The sequence below is a fragment of the Pantherophis guttatus genome, chromosome 2, assembly GCF_059756535.1.
Source record: "Pantherophis guttatus breed Tessera chromosome 2, ASM5975653v1, whole genome shotgun sequence".
NCBI classification, from domain to species: Eukaryota; Metazoa; Chordata; class Lepidosauria; order Squamata; family Colubridae; genus Pantherophis; species Pantherophis guttatus.
This window is the reverse complement of record NC_142064.1, coordinates 200,702,474-200,716,010: the sequence shown is the minus strand read 5'-3', so window position 1 is coordinate 200,716,010 and position 13,537 is coordinate 200,702,474. Positions and strand designations below refer to the sequence as shown.

The following is a 13,537-nucleotide window of genomic DNA, read 5'->3' as shown; positions in this document are numbered from 1 at the left end:
TTTTGATGCAATCCCGAGAGGAAGAGCATCGCAAGAAAAGCTTCGGGGGGGTGGAGCGAAACTCTAGAGAAAGGCCGAAACGAATGGTAGACCTGACCCAGGCGTCCGAAACAGTAATGTCCCATTGATCAGCAAAAAGGGATAAGCGACCCCCTAAGGATTGATCTGGAAGGGAATCAACGGGACCTCCGGAAGGGACGGCCCCTGCCCCCTCAAAAGGGCCGCTTGAAACCATATCTGGAACCCTGCCTAACCTGGGGGTCCTGATGAGCCGAACTTCTGGCCAACGCTGCGACCGCTGAGCTGGGAAGGACGTCTCCGAATCCAAAAGGAAGAAGGGCGAAAGAAGGGCTGAGGCCGGTTATCCGGGCGACGATGTAGAGAAGGTAACACCTTGCGGTGATCTTTCGTTTCAATAAGGAGAGGATCTAGTTGAGAACCAAAAAGCTTTTCCCTGGAGAAAGGGGAAGAAGCTAGGCATCACTTGCTTCTTATGTCAGCTTGCCAATTACGGAGCCATAGTAGCCGACAGGAAGTGACCGAGGTTCCTATGGCCTTGGCAGAAAAACGGGCCGCATTGAGGGTGGCGTCTGCGGAAAATTCCACCGCCGCTAAAATCTTATTCAGATCCTGGTGAGAACAATGATCCGATGATGGTAAATGGGCTTGTTGTTGCCTCAGCCAGAGAATCGTGGCCCTGTTAAAAAGAGGCTGCAGACGAAGCCTGCACAGACCAGGCTAACTCTTGATGACCTTTGATCAAGGTCCTTTCAGTTTTCTTTTCCTCTGGGCGTAAACACTCCTCAGGTGGACCTGTGAGGGGAGAGGAAGAAGACAGAGCCAGCACTAGTGCATCAACAGAAGGAACTTGGAGTAGATGGGAGAAATCAGGAGCCATATTATAGAACCGTTTGTCCAAATTATTAGGTACAGGGCCTGAGCTTGGAAAGGCCCATTGTCTGAGAACCACATCAGAAAATAATTTGGGGGCAGGAACCACTTCATTTTGCACAGAAGGCTCCTGAAATAAAGAAGTGGTAGAATCCGTAGCCACAGAAGCAGAGGCAGCCGCAGAAGAAGTCCCTCCTAGACGAGTGACATTTTGAGCTTTATAGAGCAATGAGCGAAACTTTTGGGGATGGAAACGACCAATAAAGGCAGGATGTTCCGGCTCTAGGCCCTCATCATCCGCAAGGTCATGATCTACTACAATCTCCCCTTCTGAAAGTGAATCCTGGCTGGCGGAATCTACTGCTTCGCAGACTTCCCTGGCATCCTCAACTTCATCCTGGTAGGATGGGGCTCTGGAATGATGTTGTGTACTAGAATGTACAGAAACCTCAGAAGAAGGCCTTTCCTGGAGGCCCTGGGAAATGCCCTGGTGTATAGCCTCTGAAATGAGTACAGCTAAGGTATATCTGGGAAAGTTTGAGGAACCTGACTGGGCACCTGAACATCATGGTCCTGTAAGGGAAGCTGTTCGGGAGCAGGAGAATGAGTGGCCTCATGAGCCACAGGAAACACAGATTCTGCCTCTGTATCATAAGTATTTTCCTCAAGGACTGATCTGTCTGGAGATAAGGCTGGGATAGGCCTTTGCAGAGGAGCAGGATTGGTGGAGGCTTTAGCTGATGAAGAGAGACCTGGAGAAGCCTCAGAGTGGTTGGGACAGGGCTCTAGGCCCGAAACGCCTGGGCCTTGTGGAAGGCCTTCTCTATAGCCTTATGGCGCCTTTCCTCCTCCCAAGATGGTTTAGAGGCTAAAGGACGAGAAGAAGTTGTTGTGCCAACAGCCCTGGACTTGGAAGTCTGGCCTTTGGAGGTCCCCTCCACAGGATCCTCCTCCTGAGACCATTTTCCCTTATCCTGGGCCTGGCGGGAAGAGCGAGATTTAGCTGCGTCCACCATTTTGAACTACCAACCACGAGGGATATTAGAATTGCTGAGCAGTCCGTATGTCAAATTAAACTATCTGAGGGGTCCCCAGATACTTGTGATTTGCAGGAAATGTCCCAGTCCTCGAATCGTGGGTCCAAATTGAAGTTGCTAGCCTGCTGGCTAAAGCGCGACTATTAGCACGGAAATGGCGTCACGCTAAAAAACCGCTGCTGAGCTGGATGGCTCTCAGACGCAGCCTTCCTCCGCCGATGGTCAGAAGGCGGGCTAGCCCGGTAACAGACCCCAACAAAAATTGAGCCGCTGGTGACAAGGGGTTCTGTTCATAATACCTCCGCCGATGTAGATGGCAGGAAAGCTGGGAAACGCGGCAGAGCAAGCTCGTGCGCGCGCTTGATAGAGCTGCCAGCCGGCAGTCTAGCGTAAGGAATATAGCAGCTTAAAAGTGTGAGGGATTAAACAAAAGACGAGTCCAGTCCATTCCGAGATCCAAAAAGCCAAGTTAAGCGATATGAAGAGAGCACTCTATAGACACGACCGTCCTGGCAGACTGAGTCAAAAAACTGGAGCCAAGCAGGAAGGGGCAGAGCTTAGACTTCCAGTAGACTCAGTCCTATTGGACAACAGCCGATGTCTCACCCACTCCTGACTGCCGTGACAGCCAATAGAACGCAAAGCTTCAATTGAGTGACAAACCACAATGGAAATCAGAGCAATGTCTTCTGCAGGAGGCCATTCTGAGAGCAACATGCACATGAGTATGTATATTTGTGTGTGAGTGGGTGTGTGTGTGGGTGTGTGGAGTAGAAGTGAATACAAAATTTCATTTATAAAAATTCTGTTCAGAACCCATTCATCCTATAATTTTGATATGCATTTTAATAACTAATTTGGACATTGCACATGGTTCAGAATCAATCCGAGTTGGACAGCCATGAAAGTTAAATACAGGCAGTCCTCAACTTTTGAATGTCACTTAGCAACCATTCAAAGTCCTAACAGACCTTCCAAAAGGTACTTATGACCTTAATTTGAAGTTCTGGCAAGCGCCTCTCCAGTCACATGATCACATTTTGGACACTCAGCAAGTGGCCCAAATTTACAGATGTTTGCAGCATCCCATGGTTGCATTTTAAGTTGAGGACTATCTGTACATAATAATTTGATACCCATGTTTTACCTAGTGCTCTCCATGTTTTGGGCTTCAATTTCAATCAATTATAAATGTCCAGTGTTTCTGGGAATCTCAAATAGACCCAAAAAGGTGAGGATTTTATTTTTCAATAGAAGACAATGTATATAGCTCAAGGCTGAACTGTGGGGTCGCTTGGCTGTTTGCTGGCAGACATTATGTTCCCCAACTACATAATATCAGTGTGAGATCATGCAGTTACCTAGTTGAATAATGGAACATCTGCAAGTGAACACTGTATTCAAATACCTAATTCAAAGTTAAGTATACCCATTGTTTCATCACTGTATCAATAAATTTAATATTTTATCTTGGGGTGTTTAGAAAATCAATTTCTTACATATTTTATACAATACAGATAGTTCTCTATACAACAGTTCATTTAGTGACCGTTCAAAGTTACGTCACTTATGACCGTTTTTCACACTTAGAACCATTGCAGCATCGTCATGATCATGTTATCAAAATTCAGATGCTTGGTAAGTGGTTCACATTTATGACGGTCATGTGATCAGCTTTTGCGACCTTCTGACAAGGAAAGTCAATGGAGAATCCAAATTCACTTAACATATTACTAACTTAACAAATGTACTGGTTCAGGAAGGCAGGTGATGTCACGGTGAAGTGATGCGGATGAGTGGTAGTGCCGCAAAGTCCCGCCAATTTCTTCAAGTCCAGAGGCTCTAAGGGGCCGAAAGTCACCCTGTAAGGGTGACGAAGATAGAAGGGATGCTTCAGTGGTCGCGAGGAGAGCGCAGTCTCCTCGATTGACCCAAAGTAAGCCCCTTGAACTGGCGGAAGAGAAGACGGCCATTATGGCTGAACCGAAGTCATGACAGCTGAAACGGAAGAGAAGAAAGGAAAGATCTTAGAACAGTGTGCTCAGTCCGGGTAAGAACTTTTCTAACTTTTGCCATGGAATTTTCCCTAAAACACCCCCCTTTTGAAAATGGGACTCAACGGAGATAAATAGTGGCGACTAAGATCTAGAGCTACTATCAGTTTTGGAAAAGAAAGAAAAAGAATTGCAGACAGAAATAATCTTAAAGGTAAAGGATAGACTGATTTGATCTAACGAAGTGGAAATTGTTAAGAGACTATTTAATGGAGTGATTGTGTGAACTGCTCTAATATTGGCTATCTTGGTGTGATGAATAATTGGGATAGTGGGACTTTGATAGAGTATTAAGTAAATCATTAGATTTATTAAAATAAGGCAAAATGGGGCAGGAGGAAATAAGTGTATTATTAAAAGAATTACTATTGATGCTCCAAGGTACACAAGAAATGACAAGAAACCATAGAGAGATAAAAGAATTGATACATGACGTAATTGTGAGACAGAAATTTATGAGCAAATGACACTGAACAATGATCAGGAAACACAGGAAGTAGAGGAGGAAATATAAAGAATAGAGGAAAGGACAGGGGAGGAAAGATGACAAATGATACTAAAAGATAAAAAAGAAGAGTTAGTAAATGATGAAATAGAAAAGGTAAATTACATTTCAAGAGATCAAAAAATAAAAGGGGATATAAAGAAAGACAAACCTGAAGTGAGGAAAAGATTATTGAAAGATGTACTGAAGGCTCAAAAGAGCATACAAGTAGCAGAAATAGAACAAATACTTAGATCAAACACAAACGAGACAAGAAGATACAAGACCCCAAGGGAGGAGTATGGGAGATGTACCAAGAAGTCAATAAGAGTAAAGATACGAAAGCAGGCAAGAGATGAGGGATGAACGTAGAATACTGTTTAATACAGGAGTTATTCTATTAAGAACTGGTATAAAGATAGAAACTAGAAATGGAGAAAATATTACTTAATTTGGAAATTGTTTTATTAAGAATTATAAAATAGAAGCAGAAGTTAGAAATGTGGGTATGTAAACAAAGATGAAATAATTTGTATAATTGAATAAATATCGAATAATCAAGACAAGTAAACCTTATGATTATTTGGATAATGGTTATAAATATGTTATCTATATGATGTCTACAATGTTTGATATTATCAATTTATTATAGAGAAAACTGAACAGAGGGTTTAACTAAATAATGCCAAAAAAATTAATAAGGATAAGTGAAGACAATGGCAAATAGGATTTGAGAACAATAGTCATAATTATTGTGTACATAAGATTTACTATCTGTACTTAAAAGAGATTGTATCCACATTGTACATTGTTATTGTGAATATAATGAGGACCCAGATTGTTAGGGGCAATATGCTATTTAGTATACTGTCTTTGGTGTAAGCCACCCAGAGTCCTCGGAGAGTGGGCGGCATAGAAAAATAATTAATAATAATAATAATAATAATAATAATAATAATAATAATAATAATAATAGAAATTTTATATACAACCCAAGAAAATTGTACAATAAAAAATAATTTTAAAAAGGAATGGTTCATTTAATAACTGTGGCAAGAAAGGTCACAAAATGGGACACTTACTTAATAAATGTTTCATTTAGCAACATAAATTTGGGGCTCAATTGTGGTCTTAACTCAAGGACTACCTGTACTTTTAAAAGAGGAAATTAAAATAAAGAAAAATGTTTTTATCCTTAGAAACCCAAATTATAAAGCACAACCATAACTCTTGTTATTCCATGCCAAGGAAAATATTTAGATTCAACAATACTGCCTACAAACTTCAGGTCAAGCATGCAGAATCAGAATCCAAATATCTTGAAGTATAAAAGTAAACCTCAGAAAAAATATACACAAGCCAATGAAGATTATATTACATAAGAAACTTTCTGTAGGATTCTAGGTGACAGAAATCAGTTACTACTTACTGCAGTAATTACTAATTACTGTACTAAGATTCTATAGAATCCTGAAATTCAGAAAATCAAGGCCATGCAATTCCTTGAATAATAATTATTGCATTTAGACTTGTTTGAGTAGTATGGCAATCAGGCTATATCATATTTGTTTCAAAACAGTTCAAATTTAGAAGTTGAAAAATAAGAGCAAATATTACATTGTATCAATTTGATCAATAGAAACAAATACTGAAACTAGAATAAAAGCAAAGTTAGAATGTAAATTCTTTTTCTTGATCCTTTTTTCCATCCATTAACTCTGCAACTAAAAATAAATGTGTTATGCCACCATTTCTGTGTCAGAATAGCAATTAGGTGATCAACTCCACGAAGTTGTACTGTATTTGTTTAAAAACTAAAAGCTAAAGAATGCATTAAATCAGGGGTCCCCAACCTGTGGACTGTGGCCAACTAGTGGGCTGTGAGGGGTTTGCAACAGGGCCATGGAAACAGCCAAACATGTGCATCCTCACTTGTGCAAGCACACACGTGTGCTTCATTTGTGTGACAGGCAGGCACACGCCGCTCATGCAAATGAACCTGTGCACGTGCACACTTGCTGGCCACTTGTATGAGCCATCCCCTCCGCCCACCGATCCGCAAAGCCAGAAACGTTGGGGAACTCTGCATTAAAGCAATATGCAGTCATTCTACAAATGGTGCAATTTTTCCAGAGTTTTCAAGTAAAATTCTTGAAAAAAAGATAAAATATCAAAATCTCTCTGTCAAAATGAAAGGTATCTGGTTATTTTATTTTGACTAGGGATGATTAAGTCTGTAGGTTTCTTTCTCTGCTAAGTAGTTTCACAGCTACTCATTTTCTAAAGTTTTCCAACCATTTGGCTCTGTCTTGGCAATAAGGTGTGTCCTAGTTAGGCTGTTTTCTATTGGCAATTTAATTTCTATCAAAGATAAAAAAGCCGTCTTTTAAAAGAAGCAAAAAATCCCCCACAATGTATTTTTCTCCTAACCCAAACTAGAATATTTTTTCTTAAATTAAAAGGAAATTCAAATCCCATTACTGTTTACTCTGTTACAGTTTTTCAGGCAGTATGCAAATTGAAGTTTGGATTGGGAATTAATTCAATGAAAATTAATTATTTTCATTGTTTTTGTTTTACTAATTAACTATGATAAACTATTATACCACTTTGTGAATCTTGTAAATTATATTGGGTTGAGAGAGTACTATTGGTCCAAAGTCTCCAGGTGAATTTTGTAGTGCAATAAGAATTTGAACATTGTCCCAATCTAAGTTAATCACTACACTGAGCTAGTTTAAAAGGCAGCAAACAAATTGCTCTACAAAGTGACAGAAATAATTTTAACTTTAGGGTGGTATTAACCAGAATCCATTTATTCTGAACTTTCAAAATACTGCTTAATAAGACCAGCTGAAGAAAAACAGAACACTGCAGCTATTATAAACTTGCAATTTTTGACCAGCATTTCAGTGTTTTATTTAATAGACTTTCAAAAATTCTAACTGAACAAAACCCAAAACATCAGTTACTGAAACCTACAAAGTTCAGGTCATTTTGATGCATGCTAAGAGGAGTGGAGAAAAAAGATCTAGGAATAAGAAAGTGTGTGGTTTTTAAAAATATACAATTTCTATTATAATTGATTTATCAGTCCACCTATTATATAAACAAGGTACTTTTGCCAAGAGGACTAAAAGTATATTATTTAAACCACTTATTATTTAAGCTGGTATTGGCACAGTTCTGTTTTCTAGGAAAGAAAAATGACAAGAGGCACTTTGTATATTACACAGCATATTCCTTGCATAAAAGTAAGGAAGAAATACTTTCTTCATATAAATAAGCAAAGAATTGTTCACAAACTAAATTTCAGCAAAACAAATACATTCCAAATAAGCTACAGTCTGAAATAATTATTTTGAATTGCAATCGCCTTTCAGATGACATAAAATACAAAATGCTTTAAAGAATAGTTTCTCTATGGCAAAAAAAAAAAAAGCCATATGACAAAAGGGGTGTTGGTCTTACCTGAGATGCACCATCTCGTTGAGTGGAGACAGCAGCCAGGAATGGGTTGTACTCGTCTGTTCAGATTGAAGGACTGAGTCTGTCAGAGTTGTTAACTCCCGCCCCTGTCGCTAGGGGCTTCCAGCTTTTGGCGAAGACGAATAAACAGACTCGACGTGTCGGAAGAAAGGAAAAAAACATTAACCATAAAGACTAGACGGAATAAGGGTGGGGCTAGCTGCTGTCTCCACTCAACGAGAAGGTGCATCTCAAGTAAGACCAACACTCCTTCTCTGTACTGGTGGAGACAGCAGCCAGGAATGGGACATACCAAAGCTTACTGTCCCTAAGTACGGGTGGGCTCAGTCTTGTCAGAAGACTCCCCTCTAGTGTGAACCCATTGCAGGACCCTATGTCGAAATGCCGCCTCAGCTGAGGCAAATTTGTCCACTTTATAGTGTTTAATAAAAGGGGAAGGGGAATAAACGTCCAAGTCGTTGCCCTGCAGATCTCAAGCAAGCATGCCTGCGTGGCCCATGCGGCAGAAATGGCTGCACTGTGTGTAGAATACGCCATCAGATGAGCAGGCCATGGCAGGGAACATAACTCATACACCTTGGCGATCGTCTGACGAATCCATCTGCCAATGGTAGAAGGTGTCACCCTGCAACCTAGAGAGACTGGGAGAAAGGAGATAAACGACGATTCCATCCTTCATAAGTCAGCAGTTCTCTTAAGATATATCTGGAGAGCCCTCCGAACGTCCAAAGTATGCCAATGGCATTCCAAGGGGTGAGCAGAGTGAGGGCAGAAATCAGGCAGGACTAGCTCTTACATGCGATGAAAAGGCGTATTGACCTTAGGAAGGAAAGAGGGATCGAGGCAAAGGACCACGTGATCAGTGTGGAAAACGCAGAGGTCACTTCGCACAGAAAGTGCAGCAATCTCCGAAATCCACCTGGCGGAGGTAATTGCCACCAAAAAGGCGACCTTACATGTCATGTCGAAGGCTGGTAGTCCTTAAGGGCTTGTACAAGGCTCCCGTAAGAGAGTCCAACAAAATAGGTAAGTCCCAGGCGGGGTACCTGTGTACAACAGGTGGACATAAATTAGTGGCACCCCTCAGAAACCTCTGTATGGTGGATGCTGGGATAAAGAAGTAAGGGACCCACAAGTCAGAACAGTTGAGAGAACCGCCACCTGCCTCCTAATGGGGTTGCGCAATAACCCACTATCCAGTCCATCCAGGAGAAACTCCAGGATCTGGGCTATCGATGCCTGGAGAGGGGAAATACCCACATGGTCACACCAATTACAAAATGCCCAAGTGGCAGAATAAATTTGCTCCATAGAAGGCCTCCGAGAAGCCTGAATACTTCGGATGACCCTAGAGAAGTTGTCCCAACTCAAAGCCGCCGCTCAAGCACCAGGTGGTCAGCTAGAGCCACTGCATATCCGGGTGAACCAGCGCCCCCTGGTTGAGCGACGCCATGGTGGGGCCACCAACAATATCTTGAGGTCGGTGAATCAAGGCCTCCATGGTCAATGTGGTGCGAGAAGGATGACTTCTACCCAATGTGGTGCGAGAAGGATGACTTCTGCCCGCTCCTCCAGAATTCTCTGCACCAATCTTGGAAGAAGAGGGAGAGGGGAAACGCATAAAACAGCCCCCTTGGCCATGGGCTGCGGAGAGCATCGACTCCCTCTGCTCATGGGTCCGGAAACCTTGAAAAAAAATTGGGAAGCTGTGTGTTCTGTGGGGTAGCAAACATGTCCACCTCCGGGGTGCCGAACCAAGCCGACAGGTCCTGGAAAAGGCATGGGTGCAGGTGCCACTCCGCATGGTCAATGATTTGATGGCTAAGCCAGTCTGCCTGCACATTGGACACCCCGGAGATGTGCTCTGCTGCCAAAGAGTGAAGATGTCGCTCCGTCCAAAGGCCCAGTTTCTTGGCCTCCAACATCAGACTTGGACCTGGTGCCTCCCTGGCAATTTATATGCGCCTTGGTGGTTACGTTGCCTGTGAGCACTAAAATGTGCTCGCCCGCCAGTGATCCCCCAAAATGTTGGAGGGCCAGGTATACTGCCCGCAACTCCAGCCAGTTGATGTTCAGCTGCCACTCTCGGGTACTCCACCTGCCCTGAGTCACCTGCGATTGGAAATACGCCCCCCAGCCAAGGAGGCTTGCATCTGTCGTCACCACCAGCCGCTGGGGCTCGTGGAAAAGGCAGCCCTTGGCGACAGCCAGTGACTGCCACCAGTTGAGGGACCTGAGAACCCTGCTTGATGAATTGCCTCTGTCCGCTTTCTGGAAAGGCAAAAGAAACCATTGGAGGTCTCTAGCGTGTAATCGAGCCCATGGGGTGATGGAAATGGCCGAAATCATTTTGCCCAGGACCTGAGATAGCAGGAGTAAAAATACCCTACGCTCCCTTTGGACTCTGCACAACAGGACCTTAAGACTGTCCTGATGTTCCTGGGACAAATACACCCTGCCTTCAATGGAGTCAATCACCACTCTCAGATGGAGCAGACGGGTTGAAGGAGTCAAATGACTCTTCTCTATGTTAACAGAGTACCCGTGGGCTGCAGGTTGACCTGGAGGTCCTCTGTGGCTGATTGTATCAAAGAGGATAAAATTAAGATATCATCCAAATAACATTGGAGACAGGCAGGCTTGGCCCTGAGGTGAGCCGCCAAGGTGGTTAAAACCTTAGTAAAGGTACGGGGTGCTGAGGAAAGCCCAAAGGGCAAGGCCCTATATTGATAATGAGTGCCTGGATAATGAAACCTTAGGTACTTCCGATGTGAGGGAAGGATCAGAATATGCATGTACACCTCAGTGAGGTCAATAGAGGTGAGGAAGTCGCCCTTCCTGGCGCCATCAAGAATAGATCGAAGAGACTGCATGTTGAACCTTTTATACACAAGGTATCGGTTCAATCTTTTAAGGTCCAGAATAGGTCTCCACCCCACCCCACCCCACCCCAACGTCTTGGAAATGAGAAACAAGAGGGAATAGAACCCCTGCCCAAGCTGATCCTCCGGGACCTTCTGGATAGCTCTAATGTTCAGGAGGTGTTTCACAGCTAATTCCATGAGGATCCTTTTGTTTTTGTTGTTAGACATCAGGCATCGCATAAAAAATGTCGGAGGAATAGAGATAAATTCCAGGGATAAGCAGATCGTACAGTATCCCTGATCCAAGTATCAGAGGTAATCTCCTCCCATTGGTTGGCAAAAAGGGCCAGTCTGCCGCCAATGGGAGGGTCAGAAATGCAGTTAGTGATGGCGCTGGAGCAAATGAGTCCCTCCCTCTCGAAAGGGATGCTTATTCAGAAAGGGTCTACCTCGTGATGACCTGTCTTGGTGGCCCCTCTATCTCAGGCTGAAGGTCCCCTGGAATCTCGAAGAACCAACACCCCAATCAGATCCCCGAAATGGGGGGCAACAGGAGATTGGGATATAATGGGACTCCCCCCTTTGTTGGGCGATAGGCAAGATCTTCCACTTGTCCTTAGTTTCAATGAGCAGAGGTTCTAGAACCTCCCCAAACAAGCTTCCCCCAGTGAAAGGGGTGGAAGCCAGATACCACTTGTGGCGGGCATCCGCCTGCCAACTTCGTAACCAAAGCAAGTGGCAAGCCGTCACAGCAGACACCATAGTCTTGGAGGCAAAACAGGTGGAACGCAAGGTCGCATCAGCCGAAAATTGTAATACTGTGATAATCTTAAAATCTTGATGAATTTTGGTGTCCTCCGTCGAAAGCTTATCTTGCAATTGCCTAAGCCAAAGCAACGTTGCTCTGTTGAAGAAGGAGGGGAGGCTGTAGAGGCAGAGAGGCTAGCCCAGGCCGCCCCTTCATGGGCCCTCTCAAGCGCCTGTTCCGCCCACCAATCTTCCAGTTGTCCCGGAAGACAGGAAGTGGACAATAAAGCAGCCACAGGCACATCCACAGGAGGTGTCTATAGCACTGATGCCAACTCAGGACCCACATTGAAGTATCATTTGTCCGCGGATGAAGGGAGAGGAGCCAAACCTGGTGATGTCCACTGCCACCTGACAACGTCCACAAAAACGCATGGGGCAGGAATAGTATCCATTGCCTGATCTGGCTCAGAAAAGGTGGATCCCGCTGCGTCACAGGAGGATGTAGCCCCGGACTGTTCAGTCGGTGCCCCACGGTGAGCCACTTGAAAAGTAAAGGTTTAAAAATATTTGGTGGAAAGAGCCCAGTAAGTGCTGGTTGCTCTGGCAATAATCCCTCATAATCAGAGAGATCTGAATCCCCTCACTCAACGTCCTCCAGGAAAGATGGATGGCTCATCAGCAAATGAGTGGGTGAGCCCGGGTCAGCATGTGAATCTTAGGGTCAGCATTAGTGTCCGAGACACCTGATCATTCCAAAGGTGCCCGGCCAGGTAGATGAAAGCCGGCCAACAAGATTTGCTGAATGGTCTGGGCTATAATGGCCTGAAGATTGTCCAGAAAAAGCAACTCCTGATCCACCATTGGGCGCAATGTTAACCACTGCCTGAGGATCTAATGTAGGATCCTGACTGGGAGCTCCGCTCAGTGACTGAGGGCCCGGAGAAGGAGATCCTCCCCACAACACGGACATAGGAATAGAAACAGGGCAGCCCTGCAACAAAATTTGATCAGGAGATCCAATTGGTGTCCCCTCATGAGGGCGAGCCACTACAGCGCGACCTGGATCAGGCAGAGAAGCCAAAGTAGAGGGCGTGGTGTTGACCGCCCTGTTGCATATTCTTTGAAGGGCCTGATCCTGCCATCGCTCATCCTGAGGGGATGCTTTGGATACTGTATTTGTGTGGCTAGATCTTGAAGGAGCCTTGGTGGTACGTCTGGGAGCCCGGCTGTCCTCTGCGGGAGTTGTGCTAGAAGGTCCGCTGTCTATTCGGCCTATATTTGCCCTCTGGGGTGAGTCTGATTTCCCAGCTCTGTTGGACTTGGTCAATGCCTTAGGCATGGTGGCAATGAGGGGAGCTGATGAGAACCCCTCAATCAGTACCAGGAAGATGGGAGCTCTAGGCTTCCCACAGCATCCGAGCAGACAAAGCAGAGGACTTCAAGCATGAATGCTCTTCCGCCCTTAAAATTTGAGCTCAGACTCCTTTAGGCGGTGTAATGGCCGGGACACAAAATGGCAGCTGCCAGCTTGAAGGCGGGGAGCATGAAGCTCCAATGCGCCACACCACCGCCCCGATAAATTAGAAGGGAGCGCGAAGCCTGAGTGAAGGCAGCGGCTATCAGCGAGCGAAAACACAAATAAAAGGGCGTCTGCCAGGTGGGAGACGGGGAGCACAAAGCTTCTCAATGCCCACACCGCCACTCCAGTTGATAAGGAGGGAGCACAAATCCCCGATTCTATGCAGCAGCTATTCTAGAGCGAAAGGCACAAAATGGCAGTTGCCACATGGAATGAGGGAGTGTGAAGCTCCGCGATGCGCCCCGCCACCGTTCCTGATGTAAATGAAGCCAGTGTGAAGATCCAAAACTAGGCAGTGACGCTCCAACCGGGTGTTGTTAACTCTGCTCGCTCGCGGGAAGCAGAGGGCTGAGGCCAAAAATTCAGGCTGGCCAAATGGGAGCGCGAAG

The 13,537-nt window shown here is 44.7% G+C and overlaps 1 protein-coding gene across 6 annotated transcripts in view; it reads right to left on the bottom strand.

The window, feature by feature from the left end:
• LARP1 (La ribonucleoprotein 1, translational regulator) overlaps nt 1-13,537 on the bottom strand; it is a 91,326-nt gene that overhangs the window by 50,438 nt on the left and 27,351 nt on the right. Inside the window, exon 1 of one of the 6 annotated variants that reach the window (XM_034401819.3) lies at nt 3,667-3,686. The exons of the other annotated variants lie outside the window; for them this stretch is intronic. The gene's annotated coding sequence lies outside the window, so the exon portion shown is untranslated. Of the gene's footprint in view, nt 1-3,666; nt 3,687-13,537 lie in introns of those variants that run through there. 6 annotated transcript variants of the gene reach the window in all.